At 48.0% G+C, this 23,628-nt stretch overlaps 1 protein-coding gene and 1 pseudogene across 1 annotated transcript in view; both read left to right on the forward strand.

Annotated features, from left to right (window-relative positions):
• LOC144102606 (membrane metallo-endopeptidase-like 1) overlaps positions 1-23,628 on the forward strand; it is a 518,782-nt gene that overhangs the window by 128,003 nt on the left and 367,151 nt on the right. The window lies entirely within an intron of this gene.
• LOC144101564 (exportin-1 pseudogene) lies at positions 9,327-12,932 on the forward strand (annotated as a pseudogene).

A 23,628-nucleotide genomic window follows, 5' to 3' on the forward strand; every position in this document is an offset into this window, starting at 1 on the left:
ATAAGAAAGTTGACGCCAAGGACTTGAAAAATTACAGACCGATCAGCTTACTCTCCGTTGCCTACAAGGTATTTACTAAGGTAATCGCTAATATTCAGGGCAAGTTTAGACTTTAATCAACCAAATGATCAGGCAGGCTTTCATAAAGGATATTCCACAATAGATCGTATTCACACTATCGATCAGATAATAGAGAAATGCGCAGAATATAGCCAGCCCCTATATACAACCATCGTTGATTATGAGAAGCATTCGACTCAGTGGAAACCTCAGTAGTCATACAAGCATTGCGGAATCAGGGTGTAGAAGAGCCTTAAACTCAAAATACTGCTAGATATATAAAGGAACTGTATAGCTACCATAGCCTTCATAGCTACCAAAGTCCTCCATAAAGTCAGCAATAAAATTCAAACAAGGAAGGGCGTCAGACAAGGAGACACGACTTCGCCAAAGCTATTTGCCGCATGTTTAGAGGAGGTATTTTGAGGCCTGAATTGCGAACAGTTCAGGATAAGAGTTATTGGCGAATACCTAAACAATCTGCGATTCGCTGATGACATTGCCATGCTGAGTCACACAGGACATGAACTGCAAACCATGATCAATGAGTTAGACAGACAGAGCAGTACGGTGGGTCTAAAAATTAACATGCAGAAAACCAAAGTAATGTTCGACAGTCTAACAAGGAAACAGCAGTACAAAATTAGCAACGAGGTGCTGGAAGTGGTAAAGGAATGCATCTATTTAGGGCAGGTAGTGACAGCTGATCCGAATCATGAGAGGGAAATAACTATAAGGATAAGAATGGGGTGGAGTGCATATGACAGGTTCTCTGAGATCATGAATAGCAGGTTACCAATACCCCGCAAGAGAAGAGTGTACAACAGCTGTATCTTACTGTTACTCACCTCCGGGGCAGAAACGTGGAGGCTAATGAAAAGGGTTCAGCTTAAGTTAAGGACAGCACAGCGAGCCATGGAAAGAAAAATGATAAGCGTAACGTTAAGAGACTGGAAGCGGGCCGAGTGGGTGAGGGAACAAACGCGTGGTAATGACATCCTAGTCGAAATCAAGAGGAAGAAATGAGCTTGGGCAGGGCATGTACTGCGAAGGCAAGATAACCGCTGGTCCTCAAGGGTAACTGAGTAGATTCCAAGAGAAGGCAAGCGTAGTGGGGCGGCAGAAAGTTAGGTGGGCCGATGAGATTAGGAAGTTTGCAGGCATAGGGTCGGCGCCGCTGGCTAATGACAGGGTTAATTGGAGAGACTTGAGAAAGGTCTTTGTCCTGCAGTGGGTGTGGTCAGGCTGATGATGATAAATCTATTATTGCCACATTTTACACATAACCACTCTGGTATTACGGCCACTGCTTGGTCTTTCATACTATGGTAGGTACCTCACCTCGCTCATCAGATATGGTCCAAGCATTCGTGTACGGTTTTTACGGGACAAGTGCACTTGCCAAAAGAGGGCTGTCATAGTTCCTATTTCTAAGATGTAGAAAATCAGTAAATTCTATAGCGTAATACTTCTTTCGACCTCTACTTCCATTCCCAGCGGAGATGACATCCTCGGGTGAAAAACCACTTCAGTGGTGCATGGCAGTGCTAAAAAGCAGAAATAAATCTTTACCGCAACTGTTTACATTAATATCACTCGGCAAAGCAGCTTTGGCCCGATTTATTCGATTAACATTATTTGACAGTTGCACTTAAACGCACTGTAGCAGAGCTGAGTCACTCTGACGTCACGCTAACAGCGACCTAGCATCGTGACTTATTACGTCACCCTCCTGTCTCTTCATAAACCCGTTTCTTATCGGCAATAAACGCTGTTCTTCACTGACTACCGGCCTGCTCACACACACCTGAAATGTAAACATCACGTGGTCGAATAAGGAAATGCTTGCTATACATTCAAGAAGCACTACTAATAGAATGACAGGTTCGAAAACAAATACAACGCAATTATTTTATTATGCGGGCTTCTGGAAAGTTGAAAGGCTTTCAAATTTTTTTATTTTGCATATCTTTAACACAACTCGCGACCAAATTCGGTCGACAACTATATACTTCACGTTCATTGCACAAGAAAGATGAACAGAGAAAAGCGCACGACACAGTGCGTCACGTACCCTATTCTGTTACTGCTTGTCTTTTGCTTTCGTGCCATAAGCTTGAATTCTAGATTACCAACTCACCCACACACCTATGCCTTATTGAACTATATCGACTTTCACACACAAATATGCTTACCTGTCTCATTAAGGTGAGTTTCGATCTTTGGTGCAGGAAGCTGCACTTCACAGTCATGCACATTGCCGGGAAATGTGGTAGAGGCAGCAAGCAGCTCGGTGGTAGCCGATGTGTCTGAAGTGCCAAGAAAATCAGAAACCTTACACATCATCGAAGTCATGCATGATGAGATATATAGCAGTGTATCAGCTAAATTTCATACTATGCGCTTGGTCACTGTCTGGCCTCCTGGAAACCCTTCGCTTAGCCTCTTTTTGCCGGTTGTCATATGCTGGGATTGTTAGAACAGCATTCCACTTGAGAAGCTTTCGGCTGTCAGACATGCCTGTTTCAAACTGGCTCTCTTCAAAGTGGACCTAACAAACCATAGAAAACATACAGCAAAGAAGGAAAATTTTAGTGAATGCAAAACGTTGAATGCTTTAAATTTGCTTCGATGCCTACCTCTCAGGTGTACCACAAGATTATTGAAATTCGTGCAGAGGTACAGCTATTCACCAGCATCCCATTAGAGCTTCTGTGTTTATCCCGCAGGGAAAGAAATTGCAAATGGGACAACCTAATTTAGTGACAATTAGGGTACAGGAGCTATCGCAGTGCGCTGTTTTCGAACTATATTCGGTAAGGCTATTTAAAACATGCTAGCGCCTAAACGCTCACTTAGATCGTATAGGCTGTGAAAATGCTTTGGAACTCTTTTAGTGGATTCGTTACTCAGTCTGCAAAGAATGCATTTAGTTTACTTGCTATTAGTGTCAAGTTTTATATCATATTCAAGGATGCAAAACCATGTAGCAACATGGGCGAATATTCGCCAAATGGAACACGGAAATTAACATAACGTGAACAGGCCAATCACTGTAACCGAACAGGCACCAAAAGAATAGGAGAAATGGGTTAGTGACCGGCCATTGCAGTAAAAAGCACGCACATGAACAACGAGGTGCACGCCAGAAATATTATTTAAAAAAAACCTATGAATTGACACCAATTCTGGCACTTTGGCCAACGCTAAATTGCCGTCTTGAAACCCGTCAAGCAATTTTAAATTCCCATAAACAAGAGAGCTAAGGTCAACATAGAATGCACCAGCGTTAACCAGAGTTCCTTGCGATTTTAGACGTCCTCACAACACCATGCAAACGCGGAGACAAACTTAAACAGCGTGCGATAGTTAAATGTTAAACAAAGCGATTATTTAAATCACAAATGCACCACAAACAGCCACCTCACAAATCCTGGAGCACGGAATGGGCTTGAAATCATCGCGGCTCACTAGTTGCAGCCATGCGCGTAGTCGACGACCGTCCCTTTTCCCCAACGGAAAGCGCATGAAGCGTTTTCAGTCATTTTGCGAGTTGAAACAGCCAACAACGCAGCAAAACGGCATCCTAGTATGCTCTTGTGCAGCTGAAATGCTGCGAAGCGCGGGATCTCTGGTCGATGCGTCGGTCACTGACAGCACTCGCAGCGTCGCAGCACTAGGACTACCAGAGTTGGCCGACTGAAAACGCATAAGCCACGAAATGGCAGCCCCCATGAACCGTCGCCGTGTAAACAAATATCACGTGAGGCAAACTGACCCATGATCGTGGCGGCGGCACATTATAATAAGAGAAAAGAGTGCCGGTACTCTAAATTTTATTTAGTGACTCTAGGAGAGACCTATACCTCGTATAAAGGGCGTGACGTCAAAGGAGAAAAGCCCGATGGGCAAAATCGCTAACTTTTTCCTTTAAGCGGGCTTTGCAAGTGACGAGCACTTGCTACTCATCCCGGTTACAAGGCACTTGCTTTGGGAACCAGTCCAGAGACACGTGTTCAAGTGACATATGCAGAGAGTGGTCTATTGAAAGTAGGCGTTTCCCAGCACACAGAGGCAGCCGTGAAGGTATCTATAAGAAAGGAAGGAGTGTTGGGTATTCCATGGCGCAATTGTTACGCAGTGAGGGGGCCACCGGTTGCGGTAGGGAGGGGAAGAGGCTCTTGAAGGAGTCTGGCTACGTCTAGTGCTGTTGTGTGTCATACAATGCATTTACTTGTTATCTGGCTTGTCGTTTCTTCGAGTATACAGCAAAGAAAAATAACACTGAGGCAGGTTTGACAATTGTATTTATCGAAATTTCACTCAGTGCGTGTGTTTTGAGAAAGCTTATCAGTGGATTGCAGAAGTATAAAACTTGGACTGAAATTTCAGTCTTCGGAAAAAGAAGCGCGCCCATTACACGAGTAAATGTGGTAAATAGCTTGCTAACTGCCTTTTTACTATTTTTAGAAGAGTGTGGTTAACTTCACAGGAACGTTTTATTGTAAACTTGAGAACACACCACTCACGTCGAGAAAAGTGCAGCCTACCCGCCGCACTGGCCCAGTAGTTAGGGCTCTCGGCTACTGACACGGAGTTTCCGGGTTCGAACCCCACCGCGGCGGCTGCGCTTCTCTGGAAGAAAAACGCTAAGGCGCCCGTGTGCTGTGCGATGTCAGTGCACGTTAAAGATCCCCAGGTGGTCTATAATTATTCCGGAGCCCTCCACTACGGCACCAATTTCTTCCTATCTTCTTTCGCTCCGCCTTCCTCTCTTCTCTTACGGCTCGGTTCAGGTGTCCAACGATATATGGGGCAGATACTGCGCCATTTCCTTTCCCTCAAAACCAATTAATATTATTACACTTAAACAAGCGAAGTTTTTTGTTTCAACAAAGCACAGTAATTAGAAAATGTCGTACGGGAATTTTGGAGGAACTTAGCATCCTTCAAATGTATTTTTACTGTTTGTTTTTTATTATGTTACTTCGGGCTGGTATAATTGATCAAAGAAGTGCAAACAACTGCACGTGGATTTGTTTGATAACTTCGTAAAAGAACCAAGAAACAATCCTGCTCATGCTCTCTGCAGCCTGTTGGGAGAGCAATGGTGGTGGTTTCTATGTAGAGGCTGGATTATTCTTACAGTGGTAAGCAGGCAATTGCTCCATCTAAGCCCCATAATTTAAACAGTGTGTTTCTACCACCGTACCGCAAAGCCAATGTTCTCGATAAACCTCAATTATTTTTATCACTGTTAGCCGCTCAGCTCATGAAAGCTAAAGGTACACGATGTCAGGGACGGTGCCCCATAGACCGTTCAGTCTCTTAGAATGCACAGGAGTGTCTCACTACCGTCACAAAAAAAACGTGGATTCCATACGCTAAGTTCCGGGTACGAAGTCATTTATTTATTTATTTATTTATATATTTATTTATTTATTTATTCACACAATGCTGCAAACATTTTGCTTAGGTCGAAGCAGGAAGGGCAGAAAGATGTAACGTACAAGTGCAATCATTGAGGAGTAAAAGCATGCAAGACAAGTAAAATTGAATATGCCTCTTCTGTAACAAATACATCACGAAAGGCCTTCAGAAAGTCATCAACGGATATCAAGCTCCCCAAATGATTGTTGAGATTTGCCTTTCGGATGCTTCCATTGCATTCGCCCAAAATATCCTTCTCCAAGCATCCGATATACTTCTTTCGGCGTCCTTGATTGTTTTTTTGTTTAAAATAGATTTGAATGTGCCTTCTAATCATGAGTCTAAATCCTGGAGTTCACAAAGTTGGCCCTTTTTTGTTGTTGGTATGACAGCGAAAAGTAAACGCGCTGGAGAGACTTGGCACACGGCGTATCACTGCGTGCTGTTTCACCCGAGATTTATCTCTTCTCTACCTTACAACTCGTCAAAAAGAACCACGGAAAGCCTATTCGCATCATTCTGAAGAGCCGCTGTCTTGCTAGCGTTTTCAAGCGACCTCAACAAGCCCTTCAGCCATCCTGCCTTTTCCGTCCCCTCTTTCTCTTCTCACTGGGTGCCTTCCTCGATATCCTACCACTGAACATGCTTTCCTGAGGCGCACAGAAGGCTTCACGCCGCGATGATAGTTTTCTTTCGCCTACAAAAGCCCTTCCTCCTCCCCCTATTCCTACAGTCTGGAAGCTAATCCGAACAATGGTTAACCCGACCGCCCAACCCAACCTGCCGCTGTGCGCCCTCCCGTCTCCAAGCGTGCTGATATGCGTGGTAGGAAAGGGAAAAAATGGCCAGGCTTAGCTTGGTTAAGCCAAGAATGCGTTGCATATCTCAATGGAGTTCCGTGCTGCTCCGTTGACTCGATAGGCTATTGTCTCGATCGCCATTGACACTGCCCGTGTAGCAGCGCTCGATCGCCTTCGAGTCGATAGACTATCGGTTCGAGGGCCCTCGAAATGCCCGTGTGAAAGGGGTATAAGACTGTCCCGGCGAAGGAGCGCAGCTCTTTTATACATATGCCGTGACGTCAATCATAGCGCACCGCCCCTAGCGGGAGGAGCGGGAGTCAGGTGGTGGCTGCGGCCGCCCGCGACCGCGCCAGTTCGGGCCCAGCTCTTCCTCCGTGACGTCACGCGCCGGCGCAGCGCGTCCCTAGCGGGAGGAGCGGGAGTCAGGTGGTGGCTGCGGCCGCGCGCGACCGTGCGAGCTGTGGTTCAGCTTTTCCTGCGTGACGTCACGCGCCGGCGCAGCGCCCCTAGCGGGAGGAGCGGGAGTCAGGTGGTGGCTGCGGCCGCGCGCGACCGCACGAGTTGGGGCCCAGCTTTTCCTCCGGCTTTCGTGACGTGGGGGCAGTTTGCCGAACTAAACGGCCATGTCAAGAAAAGCTGGGCTTGCCATTAATCACGGCCACGTGCAAATGCTTCCACATTTTTCCAGATTGTTGTAGTTGCTTCTGTTTACCTCGAAGGTTCCTTGCCAGCTTTAAACTGAGGGTGGCCAAGAACTGCAGGCATTCAGTTCGGTGACCGCAGAGCACGCTTGTGGCTATCGCCGCCGCCGATTCAATCAGTTCATAGAGGGCGCGAGTCAGTCCCTTAAACAGTTTATTTTGGAAGCCTTTTCTTTGTCTTCCTGATTGCTGGATTGTTGTCACCACAACGTGACAGTTTGCATCAACCTTCAAACATTGAGAAATTAAAAAAACGATAAAATAGAACATTTTTATAAATTAGTATCAAGTAAACAATAAATTAGGCTCGAACTCTTCCCCACTCAGAAATATTCCGGAGTTTCTGACCGCAGCCCTGGGTCTCCGCCCATGCGTAATAAGTAATCCGGAACTATCGGTCACAAATTTCTACCGAATTCGACGATTGATTGCAGTTTTACTGCTCCACAGGGAAGCACTGTCAAAACACACCGCTAAGGTATAGGCCTAACTCCGCAGCGCCGTACTCGTACCAAGCTTAAGCGGCGCTCGTTATTATTGACGCCAACATGCAATAGTCCAATATGGATGATATACCGCTAAACGACAAAAATAAATGTTCAGTCTCATCTCGCAGGCGAGAGAATACGACGCTGGTAGATGATTATCTAATTGGTTGGTTAGGTTGTCGAGGAGACCAAATTCATCACACCTACCACTAGTTGAATGGATGGGAGGTAGGACCATCGCCTTTGAAACGGGGTGATGGCAGTTGCCACCAAGCTCAGCTTTTTCCCCTTTATTTTTTAACTGTGATGAGAGTTGTTATTAACATTCGCCATTTTCTTCAAATAGTCTTCCTACACATTAAACCTTATGTCTCCTCTTTGTTTTTGAACCGCCAATCTTACAATCGCTTTTTGCTAATTTCGACCCCAGATTTATTCACACGACCATTGTTATCTCTGAAGCCTAGACCCCCAGGAAGAGTGACTGTGCCTGTATTGACAACGGATGGTGTGGGGATTCAGGTAGTAGCATTCCACCGCTGCCACCAGTTGTTGGTATTCAGGTATATTGACTGGGCCGGAGAAGAGACGAAGACGGTCGTAGGAAGAAAACTTGGAAAACTTAATAGAAGGACTATTTACATAATGTACAAGTAAGGGCAATTGAGAGTGCTTCTCAGTAAAGAGAGCTTCTTAGCGGGAGTCTCTGGTATCTCTCAGGAGGGGGGGGGGGGGGGCTCTCTTGTCGCTTGAAGCTTGTCGCTTGAAGCCAGGCGCGATACAATACATCCTCTTTTGTTGCAGCAAAAGAAAGGAAGTAAACTATGCAGTTATTAACAAATTGACCATGACAAACGTTTGCGACGTTACAACTTGTAACAGAAAGTAACACGCGAAAATATGAGCACAGCGAACTCAAGAAATCTGTTCAAAGTTCTGGTCGTATTCTAGTCTTCATGGTCTTTTGTCTGTCCTGCGACCTCCGCGGGGCTGGCTTTGGAGGCACACTGTGCGGCAGGGCAGGTGCTGCTGCGGTGCTGTTACCTGCGTCATTGACGGTCGCACTTGAACTCACGCACAATGGTTCCCCTACATCGTTGACGTGGCTCAATTCGAGTCGGGAGTGTTCTCCCGTCGGCAACAGGTGTTTGCGATTGCAAAACACCTCCTCCGTCACCACGTGGTAGGACCTGGGGTATGTTGACGATTTCAGGACCTGTGCTTTAGTGGCTCATGTACGCTTTAGACTCTCACGACGTCTCCTGCGTTGAGCGCCGACAGCGGCCAGGCTCGGGACTGAAGCTGTGCATGCTTGACAACTTTGTGGGCCATGCGTCCTCCCGCAGATTCGGCATTTAGAACGCGCTTGCAGCCTCTCACAGGAACCGGCTCTTATCTTGCGTACAGGATCAATTTGCTTTTGTTCTCTAAGCCACACTTCCTGATGTGCTGCCGCTGCTTCTGCTCTCAGACACAGCTCTTCTGATATTCTTGTCGGTGAGAAGCTTCTCTCGAGTCTTTGCATCACGCATGTCAAAAACAATCTGGTCTCTGATCATGGACTCCGCTAGCGCTCCGAGGTTACATGATCGTGCTTTAGTCTTCAAATCTCGTATAAAACATTCGAAAGGCTCACCGGGCTCCTGCATTCGGCTCCGGAACATGTAACGTTCATGTATCTCATTGACTTGGGAAGCGAAGTAGGCGTCGAATTTCTTGACTACCATTGCGTAGTCGTTATTGGCCTCGCTTTCCTGGTAGGAGAAAGTATTGTACACCTCAATTGCTTCTTCTCCAGCGATGCTCAGCAGCAAGGCGGTCTTCGTTGATTCTGTCGGAGTGTGAGGAATACACCGAGTGTGTGCTTGCGAAGCAGCGCATCATTGTGCAAAAAAAAAGTGTTGTGTGTTCTTGTGTGAGGCTGGACCTGTGCCCTGAACGTATTAGAGTGCGTGAGATAATTTTTTACAGGGGGCTTCACGCGACGCTGAAAGAGAAACGAGGAAAATAGACTGATCTCACTTTGATGTCGGTGCAAGTTGATGGGATGAAGCAGCCTCTCACGCCGTTTGGGACGCCAGTAAACGGCAGCATGAATGCGCTGTCGAAGCAGGCGGCTCACCTGTTCGACTTCTCCCAGAAGTTGGACATCAACCTGCTGGACAGCGTCGTCTGCGGCATGTACGCTGGCGAAGATCCCCAGCAACGGTTGGCCCAGGAGGTGCTCACCACTCTGAAGGAGCACCCGGAGGCGTGGACACGGGTGGAGACCATCTTTGAGTTCTCCAAAAACCAGCAGACTAAGTACTATGCGCTGCAAATCCTCGAGAATGTCAAGACCCGGTGGCTGGTGCTGCCACGCAACCAGTGTGAGGGTATCAAGAAGTACATTGTGGGCCTCATCATCAAGACGTCCTCCGACCCTGAGGGCATCGAGCGCGAGCGCATCCACCTCAACAAGCTTAACATGATCCTTGTTCAGATCCTGGAGAGTGGCCCAAGAACAGGCCATCTTTCATCAGCGACATTGTCGGGGCCAGCAAGACCAATGAGTCCCTCTGCCAGAACATCATGATCATCCTCAAGCTGCTCAGTGAGGAGGTGTTTGACTTCTCGAGCGGCCAGATGACGCAGGCCAAAGCGAAGCACCTGAAGGACACCATGTGCAACGAGTTCTCGCATATCTTCCAGCTCTGCCAGTTTGTTATGGAAAATTCCCAGAATGCTCTCCTCGTGCATCCAACACTTGAGACGCTCCTCCGGTTTCTCAACTGGATCCCGCTGGGCTACATCTTTGAGACAAAGCCGATCAGCACACTCATCTACAAGTTCCTGAATGTTCCGCTGTTCCGGAATGTGACGCTGAAGTGCTTGAAGGAGATCAGCGGCGTCAATGCGTCGCATTACGATGAGATGTTTGTCCTGCTCTTCACTCAGACCATGGCACAACTAGACATGTTGCCGCCTGCTACCATCATCAAGGACGCTTACGCCAACGGCCAGAATGACGATCAGAAGTTCATCCAGAACCTGAGCTTGTTTCTGTGCACCTACCTCAAGGAGCATGGCGCGCTGATCGAGAAGCGGGCGGACCTTTTGGAGGTGTTGCATGCGGCCCTGCGCTACCTGCTGCTCATCTCGGAGGTGTAGGAGGTGGAGATCTTCAAGATTTGTCTCGAGCACTGGAACCCGTTGGCCTCGGACCAATACCGGGAGATCCCGTACGGCCTGGGCACGGGTGCCCCTCTGTACGTGGGAGGCGGCGAGCCTGCCAGGCGCAGCCCCGGGTCACCCCAATCAGCACGTTGGGTCCTGTACGGACCCGTCCTCACCAAGTTGCGGTACATCATGATTTGTCGGATGGCAAAGCCTGAGGAGGTGGTTGTTGTTGAGAACGAGCAGGGTGAAGTGGTGCGGTAGTTCGTGAAGGACACAGATGCCATCCAACTGTACAAGAACATGCGAGAGACCTTGGTGTACCTCACACACTTGGACTACCTCGACATGGATCGGATCATGACAGGAAAGCTGCATTTCCAAGTCAACGGCACGGAGTGGTCTCAGAAGACCAGCAACTCTGTTGAAGATAGGAATAGTTCAAACCGCTGTTTGAACAGCGTCCAATGCTTTCCTATGTATCCTTCCAACCGCAAGGGCTCCGGTGGCTTCACAAGTTCCATCTTGAGTGTCTTCTTTCAGCGGCACGTTTCGTTCAGACGACACGGGGGCGGCACGGCCAAAGCACTTGTGACACCATATATTGTCTTCATGTCGACTGGGTTGACCGACGAGACCAGCATGAGCCCAGTGCCACGGCGTGAATTCCCCAATCTTTATTTCGCGCTCGCTTTTATAAATAGAAAACGGATAACGCCCTTTCGGCTTAGCTTGTCGCTTGAAGCCCGACCGTTACGAGACCGAGGGAAAGGGAACAGGACCCGGTCACGTTGTCATCCACGCGGCCTCCAGGTGGGCGCGCACGTGTGTCCGGACCGCCTCCATGTTGTCCGGAAGGCGCTTGCATGACACAGGAATGCAGGCTGTCTCCCAGCAGGGGTTGAAAGATCTTGTACTGATGACCGGAACGCGGAACCTCTGTCGAAGGTGCGGCACTGGGGCAATTGTTCAACCCCAGCGTGACCGAAAGGGACCAGACTGATCCGGCACTTCGTCGTCGGAGAACCGGAACGAGTACGTGGGGACGCTACGGTCGTCGCTGCTTCCGGCATTCCTGAACGAATACGTGGGGACGCTATGGTCGCCGATGCTTCCGGCATTCCTGTTCGAACACGTGGGGATGCTATTATCGTCGCTGTTTCCGGCATTCCTGCAGCCACGTCTCCCCCAGAGGGCTCACTCACCATCGCGGTGGTCCTCAGGGAATCCTTCCATGCCCAACTTCGCCGAACTCCACAGCAGGAAGGAAGCGCGAGCACAACACCATCCCCGCTGCCATATATTGCGCCCGGAAGATGAACTGCTCGCACGTAGCTCGGCTGACTGGGCGTGCCAGGAACCAGATGCTCTCTGGGAGTCTTCGGATGACCTTCAGTGCCGAAGCTCGGCATCGCTTCCTCTCGTCAGATGGCCGTTTTGGGAAATTCTCTGCAACGCTAGCCAAAAGGGATCACAGACGCCAAACCACACCGACAAAAGCAATTGCCCTCAGATTTCACTCATCCCGCCAGACCAAAACTCAGGGCCAAAACTGCACTTTACCAAAAAAAACTTCAACTAAAAATTGAAGAGATGAAATGTTTTGCCTGAATGAACACATGGTGTCTCCCGACGAGTAGTTTAGACAGGGAACCTGTCCAAGGCGTGCGCTCCCGCTCGAGGCGAACTTGGATGGGAAAAAAATTCGCTAAATGAAATCAGGTTGGTGCTTAGAGGCCAGGCGGTACGGGAATAGGTGACTGCATTTAGCCGACGTGGCGTTCAATTTTGCCCGCCCCAATACCTCAGAGTCAAGGCAGGTTACACCATTCGCTCTTACTTATCCTAGACGAAATAAGGAAAACGTACTCCTAGGTATGTTACCTGATTATGAACAACAATACTGCAAAGAAAGTGGTCGATATACGCTCTTCCTTTAGGAAGAAAATATGAAATAAATCTCCAAAACTAAAATTTTTGGGACATCCCCTTTTGGTAAAATCTTTACCAGCTAAACGGCTCGGCTTAGCCCGTCGTCATTTGTGTGGAGCTTGCCTTTCTTGTAGCGAACATCGAAGCTGTGGGGCTGGAGTGCCAGGCTCCACCTCAGTAGACGACCATTTTTGGGCGATATATTGTGCAGCCAAGTCAAAGGGCAATGGTCTGTTTCTACTGTGAAACGGGACCCGGAGACGAAGCATGCCAGTTTGCCAATAGTCCAAACGAGGCATGCGCATTCTTTTTCAGACGTGCTATACGCCTTTTCCCGCGTGCTGCGCTTGCGGCTCAAGTAAAAGACAGGCCGTGCGGGCCTGTCACCGCTTTCCTGGCAAAGAATAGCGCCTAACCCGCGGTCGCTGGCATCACATTGTATGATAAAAAATTTCGAGAAATCTGGCGCTGCCAGTATTGGGCGCTCGCTTAGGGTAGTTTTCAGACTCTGAAATGCCTTCTCTTTCTTTTGCTCCCAAGAAAGATTGGTGGGCTCACTTTTTCTCAGCGCGTCGGCCAGGGGGCTGCCTAAATCAGAGTAGCCCTTGATAATGCTGCTAATAGCCTGCTAGGCCAAGAAAAGCCCTGAGTTTCGATTTTGTGGTTGGGCGATGGTACGCCACCACGGAAGCCACTTTAAGTTCTGCAGGTCTGCGTTGGCCTCGTAAACCCACGTGCCCAAGATAGTTCACTGCGGCGCACCCAAGGTGGCGTTTCCTAGTCCTTACCGTTAAACCAGCATCAAGCAGTCGGCTCAACACAATAAGCAGGTGTTCAATGTGCTCCTCCCAGTTTTGTGAGGAAACGACCACGTCGTTAAGGTAGGGGAGAGCGAAATCTGCAAGTCCCCGCAGCACTTCGTCAGTTAACTTTGAAAAACAGTACGGAGAATTTTTCAAGCCGAAGCTCAACATTACAGGGCGAAAGGTGCCCGCGGGGGACACGAATGCTGCGTACCTGCTGGCGCGCTCAGTGAGTGGCACCTGCCAGTAACCACGAACTAAATCCAGTGTGGATATAAATTCTTATTTAGCGACTGTTTCAACCCTCTCCTCGATGTTCGGAATGGGGTAGGTCTGGTCCACTGTGATTGAATTCAGTCTCCGGTAGCCCACGCAAGGTCTCGGATCCTGGCCTGGAACCTCTACAATAATGATTGGTGACGTATAGTTACTTTCGAAGGGCAATATGACGCCAAGTTCGCACATTGGGCGGATCTCCGTCTCAATTATTTCCTTTTCTCTTGGAGGGACACGGTACGGGTTGCACCTGATTGGCTATTCGCTGGACAGCTGCACTTCGTGTTCGATGAGGGTTGTTCGTCCTGACTTGTTTGAAAACACCGCCTCAAAGTTGCGGATGCCATTTTTGATGTCTCCCCTTTGACTTTACGTCAAACGTGGCTCTCTGTCGATTGAATATAGCAGCTCATTCGCTGCTTGCTCGTCCACGTGTGGGACATAAGATATGTCTGAGATCTCTTCCTCTGGCATGTTCAACGCCATGTTAACCATGGGCAGACGCTGCACATAAGGCTTCATCAAATTACTGTGGATTATCCGATTGTGTTTGTTCTTAAATTTTACCTCATAGTTGCTGTCCGAAAGCTTGGACACCACCTTAGCTTGCCCTTCCCATTGAGCCTCAAGCTTGTTCCTTTTTGACGGACGCAGCAACATCACCTGGTCGCCAGGTTGAAACGTGCGCTTGCGTGCAGATTTTTTGGATTTAGGTTTATGAGGGTTTAACGTCCCAAAGCGACTCAGGCTATGAGGGATGCCGTAGTGAAGGGCTCCGGATATTTCTACTACCTGCGGTTCTTTAACGTGCACTGACATCGAACAGTACAGGGACCTCTAGAATTTTGCCTCCATCGAAATTCTACCGCCGCGGCCGGGATCGAACCAGCGTCTTTCGGGGCAGCAGCCGAGCGCCATAACCACTCAGCCACCGTGGCGGCCACACGTGAAGATTTGTCGTAGTACACTTTAGACAGTGACTGCGCTGCTCTGAAATTTGCTTCCACGAGGTCTCTGGTTTTCGCAAGTCTCTCCAGTAGTTTCAGGACGTATTCCACTACACAGGGATCCTCTCCGTAACCCTCCCATGACTCCTTTAGCGTGCGGAATGGGGTGCTCAAGTCACGCCTATAGACTAGTTCAAGCGGGGTTAAATCTTGTGCTTTCATGGGGGACGAATCTCATTGCAAAGAGTGCTGCTGGAATGCACCCTTCGTAATCTCCCTTATGCTCAAAACACAGAGACCTATGTATCCGCTTTAGCACCGAGTGCATACGATCGACTGGATTTGACTAAGGTTTGTGAATGGAACTGTGGATTATTTTAATCGCACACCATTCAAAGAACTTTGTTGTCAAGCAGCTTGCGAACACGCTTCCGTTATCGCTTTGTATCTCTGCAGGGAACCCCACGCGAGAGAAAATTGACAAAAGGGCATCAACACATGCGGAACTTAGCTCCTTCAAGGGAATAACCTCGGGAAATTTGGTTGCCGCGCACAGTGAGGTCAAAATGTAGCGACAACCAGAGTTCGACGCTGGCAGTGGGCCGACAGTATCTACTACAAGACGCCGAAAGGGCTCTGTAATGATAGGAACTAGTGTCATGGGCGCTTTCCATTTATCCGTCGACTTGCCGAACCGCAGGCAGCTGTCGCAAGATCTAACAAGCTGTCCACATGTTTCCAGCAGCGAGGCCAGTAATATTCGAGGACTAATCTAGATTTTGTTTCCTTTATGCCCAGGTTGCCCGCCCATGCATTTCCGGGTGCGAGCTCTAGAAGATGCCGTCGTTTCTTCTCAGGCACCAGGAGTTGCTCATATGCACGTCCATTTGAGTCGCAGTATTTCCGGTACTGAAGACCTGATTTTTTCGTGAAAGCTGATGTTCTTTCTGGCGACCCCCTCTCTCACATTATTGCTTAGAGCCCTTGACGATGGGTCGCTTTTCTGCTCTGCAATGAGTCCTTTCCTATCAACCTTAGTCAACTCCTCCCAACAAGTCGAAGCAGGTGTTATTGTCGAACCCTTCGCGTTGGTTCCTGGTGCCCCATTCTCTAAGGAATCGGCAGTTCCTTGAATTTCATGAACTACTGCTGGTTCAGGAACACCTTAGTTTTCCTGCAAGGATCCCCCGGCTGGTCGGGAGAATGGCTCGGTGCTTGCTCATTTATCGGAGTGCAGTCGAGCCATGCAAGCCAAGCCCGATGTGAAAGAGAGACATTTCTCTTTCAGCAGGTGCTCGGATTTTTTCGAAAACAGGTAGGGAAAGTGTGTCGGCAAGTTTGCGCTAACTGCCGCTTCTGTGTCTAGCCTGCCAAAAGTCCCCTCTAGTGTCACCTTCGCTTATAGGCAAGCATGCACTCTGTTCTTTTGCGACCTGCTTAATCCAGGCGCATTCGCCGGTGTAGTCCGTGGAGGAAACACAGGACGGGTGAGCAACATCCATGGTAGCCGCTGAATCCGGCCGTCTTCTGAATTTCTTGCCATTTATCACCACGTCCCGCATGTATGGCTCCAGCAATTTAATGTTTTCCTCCGACTCTCGCATGCAGCGAACGCCATCTTTTGCTGTTTGCAGTTCACTGAGATGTGGCCCTCCTTGTTGCAATTATAGCAGACAATGGGCTTTCGCGCTTCCAACGCGCGAGCTCCAGGTGCCTGCTGTTTCGGCGAATCGGCAGATTTGGGTGACTCCATCTTGTTTCGCTACTTCCTCCTTTTGATCCCGCTTCCTCTGTTCGGTGATCCCGGCGTGCTCGTGGCGCCCTTCGATCGGGGATTCTCTTTAAATAGGTTTATCTCTTTCCTAGCCTGTTATCGTACCGTGCCTTGCAGTGGAGGGTTCGGCGAACGTAATACTTGTCTGCGAGCTGTGCCGCTTTGTCTAGGTCTATATCTGTTAGCCTATCTTGGAGCCATATCCTCAGATCTTCTAGAATCGCGCTATAGTACTGCTCTAATGCGATGCACTCCAGTACCTTGTCTTGACTTCTGTGCACCTCAGCGGTCTTAAGCCACTCGTTTATGTTGACTTTAAGCCGGTACGCGAAGCCAGTATGCGACTCTCCGCCTTTCTTTCCCTTCCTGAATCGCTTCCTAAAGGCTTCAGCAGAAAGCCGGTAATTCCTAAGCAGTGCGCTCTTTACCTTCTCGTAATCACCACACTCTTCCCGTGATAGGCGCGCCACCACTTCTTCCGCCTCGCACGGAAGGAGAGGAAGTAACTTCTCGGACCAAGCGCTCTTGTCGAAGTGCACCTTCCCGCATGCGCGTTCGAAATTTACCAAAAAGAGTGCAATATCGCCTCCCGCGCGGTATGGTGAGACGAGATCCTGCAATCTCTGCCTCCCTTGCTCCTCTACCGAAGCTACAGGGCTAAGACGCGCCATATTCCCTCTGTTCGACGCGATTTCGAGCTCCTTCATCTTTCGAGCATGTACACTTGCTTTTTCCTCTGCCTCACGGACCTCCCGTCTGTCTTGAGCCAACCGAGGCTCTTCTTTTTCTTTCTGCTCGAACGACACTCGTCTTCCATGAGCCAACCAACGCTCTTTTTCTTTCTGCTCACACAACTCCCGTCTTCTCTGCTCTCGTTTTGCGTCCAACAATCGTTTCCCAAGCCTCGTCGACCTCCTCAGTATTCACCTCCTCCTGCCGCATAACCTCGAGAATTTCTTTTTTTCTTTTCGCAGAACTTAGCGAAATCCCCAGCTCCTGGCAAATTTCGAGCAGCTCCTGCACTTTTAACTTCTGCATTGTGAGTTCCACCATGCGTTAGGAAGCCCACTTATACAAAAGCCCTTGTTAGAAGAGGACAAAACAGTTTCTCTAAATCAATTTCCCAGACAACAGTAATCCGCATCTAGCATCTGCCTGTGCTAGCACGGTCTGGCGAAATGAACGGAAACCATTGGGCACTCACCCTGCAAAGGGGTAGGTAACGCCCGTCAGTCCCGCAGCTGCCGAGTATGTTGGAGCCGGTAACTTCACGTGGACATCTCACAGCTGCCATCAAATTGCTGGGATCCACCGCTGCCACCAGTTGTTGGGATTTAGGTAGCGTGACTGGGCTGGAGAAGAGACGAGGCCGATCGGAGGAAGTAAACTTGCAAAACTTTATATAAGGACTATTTACATAAAGTACAAGCACGGGCAACTGAGAGTGCTTCTCACTAAAGAGAGCTTCTTAACTGTCGAGAGTCTCTGGCATCTCTCAAGAGAGGGGGGGGGGGGGGGGCTCTCTTCTGGTACGAAACCAGCAGCTCCTCAAATACTCTTCGTATTCCCCAGATCCCTAGCTTGGGAATATAGTTAGATGAATGATGTCCAATCTCACGATGGCACCGATGGTACCACCCACGGCAGGGTGGTCCTGATGTTCTCTTCCAGCTCGGTCGAGGGAAAAGGAACAGGACGCGGTCATGTTGTCGTCCACGCGCCCCCTAGGTGGGGTCGCAGTGTGTCCGGACCGCGCCCATGTTGACCCGGAAGGCGTCTGCATGACACAGGAATGCAGGCTGTCTCCCAGCAGGGGTTGAAAGATCTTGCAATGATCACCGGAACGCGGAACCTCTGTCGAAGGTGCGGCACTGGGGCAATTGTTCAACCCCAGCGTGACCGAAGGGGACTCCACTGATCCCGCACTTTGTCGTCGGAGGACCGGAACGAATATGTGGGGACGTTATGGTCGTCGCTGCTTCCGGCATACATGTTCGAAAACGTGAGGACGCTATTATCGTCACTGCTTCCAGCATTCCTGCAGCCACGTCTCCCCCTGAGGGCTCACCCACCCTCGCGGTGGTCCTCAGGGAATACTCCCCGTGCCACACTTCGCCGAACTCCTCAGCAGGAAGGAAGCGCGAGCACAACAATGGGTACCATATCATTTGAGTATGGGGTGTTCTATTGTTTCTATAAATTTACCAGACACAGCACATGTGTTGTCTTCTTCCTGAAATTTATTTTTCTAGCAGCGCGTACTAAGACACCCTGACCTAGCTTCAAAGAGCAGAGCTATCCAAATCCAAATCCACTTTATTTCGAACCAACAAGTTGGGGGTCTCCCAGGAAAAAGCTGTCACAGACAGCTTGACTGGGCCCTGGGGGCCTACAGGCAGCATCACGCAGTGGACTTCACAGCACCGTCAAAAAGATATATCAACATGAAGCTCGTACCTAGAGCAAATGCAGTGTTTACACTTCTTAATAATTATACATACAGCAGATGTCAAAAATAAATATGAACATGAAGCATATACAAATAGCAAATGCACAGTTTACACTTCGTGAAGAGTTATAAAGTAATATTTCAATATAACGTATTTCATTTCAACACATTAAAACAAAAACTCAATACACGCTAGCACATCATGATGCAAACAGGAGTTAATCGATTAAAACCAACCAGTTGCCCGTCGGTCGAGTAGTGGTGTAAGTTCTTATTGGTCGGTGCCATTAATTTGGATCGTAGTAATACTCAATGCCTCATCAAAAAATTTTTTAATTCTTGTCTAAATCTTTTAGGCGGGGCAGTAAAGTCAACGTGGGTTTTTAGTTTATTATACACTGATTGTATGCGGTAGTCAAGAGTGGACCGACTCTAATTTGTACGTGTTCGTGGCTCTGGTTTTAGTTCCTTACGTAAGCTGTAAGCATGCAAGGGGGGTGTGCATTATTTGTAAGGTTATGTTTATGCATATATAGAGACAGTTTGTAATCATATAATTTACTTGGTTTAAGCATATTATGTTTAATAAACAAGGGGTCAGTAGATAGCTGTCTTGGGTTTCTATAAATGTTCTCGAGAATTCGTAACACCTTTTTTGCAGTCGCTCCAATTTATTGTCATTATGGATGGTTGTAACTCCCCAAACTAAAATGCAGTCTGAAAGACGACAGTAGAAATACCTCTTCAGTTATCATAAAACGCTTTGTTTCTGATCTGACTTTCATTATCGATATTTTTGTAGACTACGCTTGTTTACCATTGAATTGATCCAAATTTCCAAGCAGATATGGACGCAACGGCGCCATTCCGCTGCTTCCTCGAGGCGACAAGAATATCGTCATTAGACTTGGAGGCGGCCTGGTCGCAGACGAACACTCCGCCATCGGCCTCCAAGCAGCCATCCAGACTAGACTGCCGTCAATCGCACGCTGCCTACATCAGGCGATCATTCGAGCGAATGAGTTAAGAAAATGTAGTCGTTATCAGCATTGGAGACTAAAAATATATATGCTGCAGCTCCCCGCAACCTGGAAACGGTCACCATTGAAGATGAAACGAAGAAAATCGCATCACACACATCGCTGAACAATAATTCATGGGCGGCGGTGTGCGAACGAAATTATTGATTGTCAGGTGGCTATGCTCTATCACAAGGCCAACACTTCGGTGGCTTACACCATAAAAAAAATGTTCTCACGACTGACCGAAAAAAAGGCCGCAAGAGGGTAATGGAACCGCACAAGAAGGATATGTGGTTGTCAGACAGCTGAATGAACCACTGCCCTGTCAACAAAGTAGGTTATTCCACGGCAATTTTTCCAAGCATTTCTCCCATTCAGGCATTCGAGCGCCAGGCCTGGAGAAACCTTTTACCCATTGGAAAACCGGTGGTTGGCTGGCGGCGCGGGGGATCGAGCCCAGCTTCTCCCGAATGCGAGGCGGGTACTCTACTACAAGGCCACCGCTTCGGTGTGCAATATCCTTAAAGAGTGCCAACATAGTTGTCGTAAATTAATAATAAAAAAGAATCGGCCATGAGAGCTAGCATTATCCGCCGCCGCTGCGGAGTTCTGGACAAACTGCTGGCGCCGATTCTAAGAAGTTGCATTCCAGCAACGACAAACATTGACGGCGCCCTTCGATGCAGGACGCCTCTCTTCGGACATGATTCGTCGTTGTTACTGCCCATTTAAGCGCGTTAAATGGTGACAAATGGGGCATCGGTCTTTTGCTGCTCGTCTCCCGTATTAAAAAATGTATGAGTGATAAACTTGCTTTGTTACTGCTGTTTAGAGTGACAATTCTGCTCCTTTTAGGCTAAAGAGATGCGTCGGTTTTGTTGACAACAGTGATTTTTCTCCTAACATCCAGATGGCGCCACTAGGCTGAACTAGGCTGAAAGGGTACAACTGGGATGTAAAGAACATTTATGGCTAAAAGGAAAAGTGGCAGGGGAGCAAACCCGCCTTGGCTTTGTATACCTGTGGATAGGAACTAATGCCAAAGTGGAAAACAGGAAAATGTTAGAATGTATTGCAAGCGACATTGATGAACTAGGAGGACAGGACGAGATAATTATATTAGGCGACATGAACGCACATATAGAAGAACTGGATGGGCACAAAGATTCGACAGGAAGCATGCTACAGGACATGTGTGACAGGCATGACTTAGTTTTATGCAACAGTACCGAGAAGTGTGGAGGGCTCATAACATGGGAGGCAGGTAGTCTGCACTCGACGATAGATTATGCACTAATGTCACAGATGATGTATAATAGATTAGGGGTAATTAACATAGATGACCAAGATTCAAGAAATATACGTAGTACCACAAGCGTATCAAGTTGAGTTTAAGAGAGAAACCAATGTAGGCCTCAAGCGAGATGAACAGTCAGAGGGGAGTTTTTACTCAGAAAAGCAATTAGAAGCAGCCGCCAAACAAATTGAGAAAGTAATTTTTGAGGTTAGTGAAACTGAATGGACTAAAAACAAATTAAGTCGATTGCTAGAGCCAGAGGTAGCTAAGGTGCGAGTAAAGCTAAAAGGGAAAAGACGCGAACCCAAGAGTTGGTGGGATGAGGAGGTGAAGAGGGCGATAGAGAAACATCAGGAAGTGTCCAGGGAGCACAGATATTCTAAGAGGGGGAACCAGAAGCTTAAGTAGACAGAAATGAGGATACCTTCATAAAGTGTAAAAGGGAAGCATAATATTTGATTATTCAGAAATTTTGAAGAAAGGCTGCCCAATAGATGTAAAAAGTGAATAAAAAGGATAAAAAAGCAGCTCAAAAATTGTGGAAACATCTAAATGCAATGAGCAATAAGAATAGGCTAGGGCAAATGTATATTGTTACAAATCAGGGTATTCGACTACAAGGGGTTGAAGCGATAAAATACATAGAAAAAAGGATGACAGAAAAATCTGAAGAAATGTGCGTAATTTATCAAAGGAGGATTTACCGGTTACTGCAATAGCTTCACTAGAGCGAAGAGAGTGCGAAAGGGCAAAGAAGGTTCCGAGTGGCACATCAACAGGACCATTTGGTATTCCGATTATGTTAATAAAGATGCTAGGACCAAACTCCAAGCAAACATTATTACAGGTAGTGAATAAAATGATAGTGGATGGGGAAGTCCCTGATAATTGGCGATTAAGTAGAATGAACATGATATATAAGGGAAAGGGGGACAAAAATGACGTAAGTAACTACTGTCCCGTAACAGAGTCATTGTGGTTTACAGGGTGGTGATGCAGATTATAAAGGACAGATTGCCGGCTTGGGTGTATGACGAGGGGGTGCTAGGAGAGGTACAAAATGGGTTCTGGAAACAAAGGAGTTTGGAGGACACTCTGTTTTCATTGACGCAGCGTATAGAGATTGCTGAAAAGGAACACAGGCACCTATGACTAGCATTTCTGGATATTAAGGGAGCCTACGACAACATTTTCAAGAGTATCTGTGGGACATATTGGGCAAATTGGATGTGGAAGATGGAGTAATTAATCTTTTAACAGATATATGTAAAGGTAACAGAGTGCTTATAAATTGGGAAAAAATTACCACAGCCTGTACACATAAAGCGGGGGCATAGGCAAGGATGTCCTCTTTCTCCTTTATTGTTCATGTTGTACCTGCAAGCGTTGGAGACCAAGCTAGAGAGGAGCGGACTAGACTTCAACCTTTGGTCAACAGCGCCAGACCGCATGGGAAGTGATCACTATCCGATTTTTGTGTTTGCTGCCGTCTTTCGTATGCATGGTCCTAAAATTAGCAACGTGGTCTACTGGGAAAAGTACAGAGAGCACCTAGAACGTGTTTCTGGTGATGTTGTTGACAAAATGATTTCTAGTAAGCTAGCAGCAACTACGGCGGTCAAGTTACCTGATCACTTTCCGGCCCCGGATTTAAAACTCAGGAACCTTTGCACAGCGCAAAGAAGGGCGGAGCGCCAACTCATGCGGAAGAAGGACGACAGGCAACTGAAGACGACCTTTAATAGGCTGAATTCTGCTATTAGACGGCACACGAACAAGCTGTACAGGTCGCAATGGGCCTCATTCGGTGCTAGTTTGTGTTCTCACCGATAACGAGAATATGGCGAGTTATTGGCAGCCTTGCTGGAGAATCTCGCCCTTCGAAGCCTTTTGGAGCTCTTCCCACACGCAATGAAAAACCTATTGCGTCCTTGGCGGAGGAATTTGCAGACGCACTCGTACGCGCTGATTCTAGAATAGATATATATACCACACCTGCTTCCTCCAGGTCTATCATGGACGTCCCGTTCACGCTTCGTGAGCTTCAGACTGCGATCAGTGGCCTGCGGCGCCGGTGTTCACCAGGTCCCGACAGCATCACCAATCAAATGTTGAATAATCTGCCCTTGCAACTCAGAAAGGAGCTCCTCAACTTCATCAATCGAGTTTGGGAGACTGGCGATATTCCTCCGTCAAGGAAGGTGGAACATGTAGTTCCAGTACTGAAGCCTGGCAAAGACGTGACAGACCTTGCCTCGTATCGCCCTGTGTCATTGACCTCCTGTGTAGCTAAGTTGATGGAGAAGCTGGTAAATGAACGCTTATCATGGTGGCTTGAAGACAGCAAGGCACTGCCATTATGTATGACAGTATTCCGCCGAGGTCTTAGGGTCCAAGATAGCGTCTTAGACTTGATCAGTCACATTGAACACCAGAGAGATTTCGGCCTTTCCACCTTAGCCATTTTTCTTGATGTTGCGAACGCTTACG

This window comes from Amblyomma americanum, chromosome 8, assembly GCF_052857255.1.
Source record: "Amblyomma americanum isolate KBUSLIRL-KWMA chromosome 8, ASM5285725v1, whole genome shotgun sequence".
Taxonomy (NCBI): Eukaryota; Metazoa; Arthropoda; class Arachnida; order Ixodida; family Ixodidae; genus Amblyomma; species Amblyomma americanum.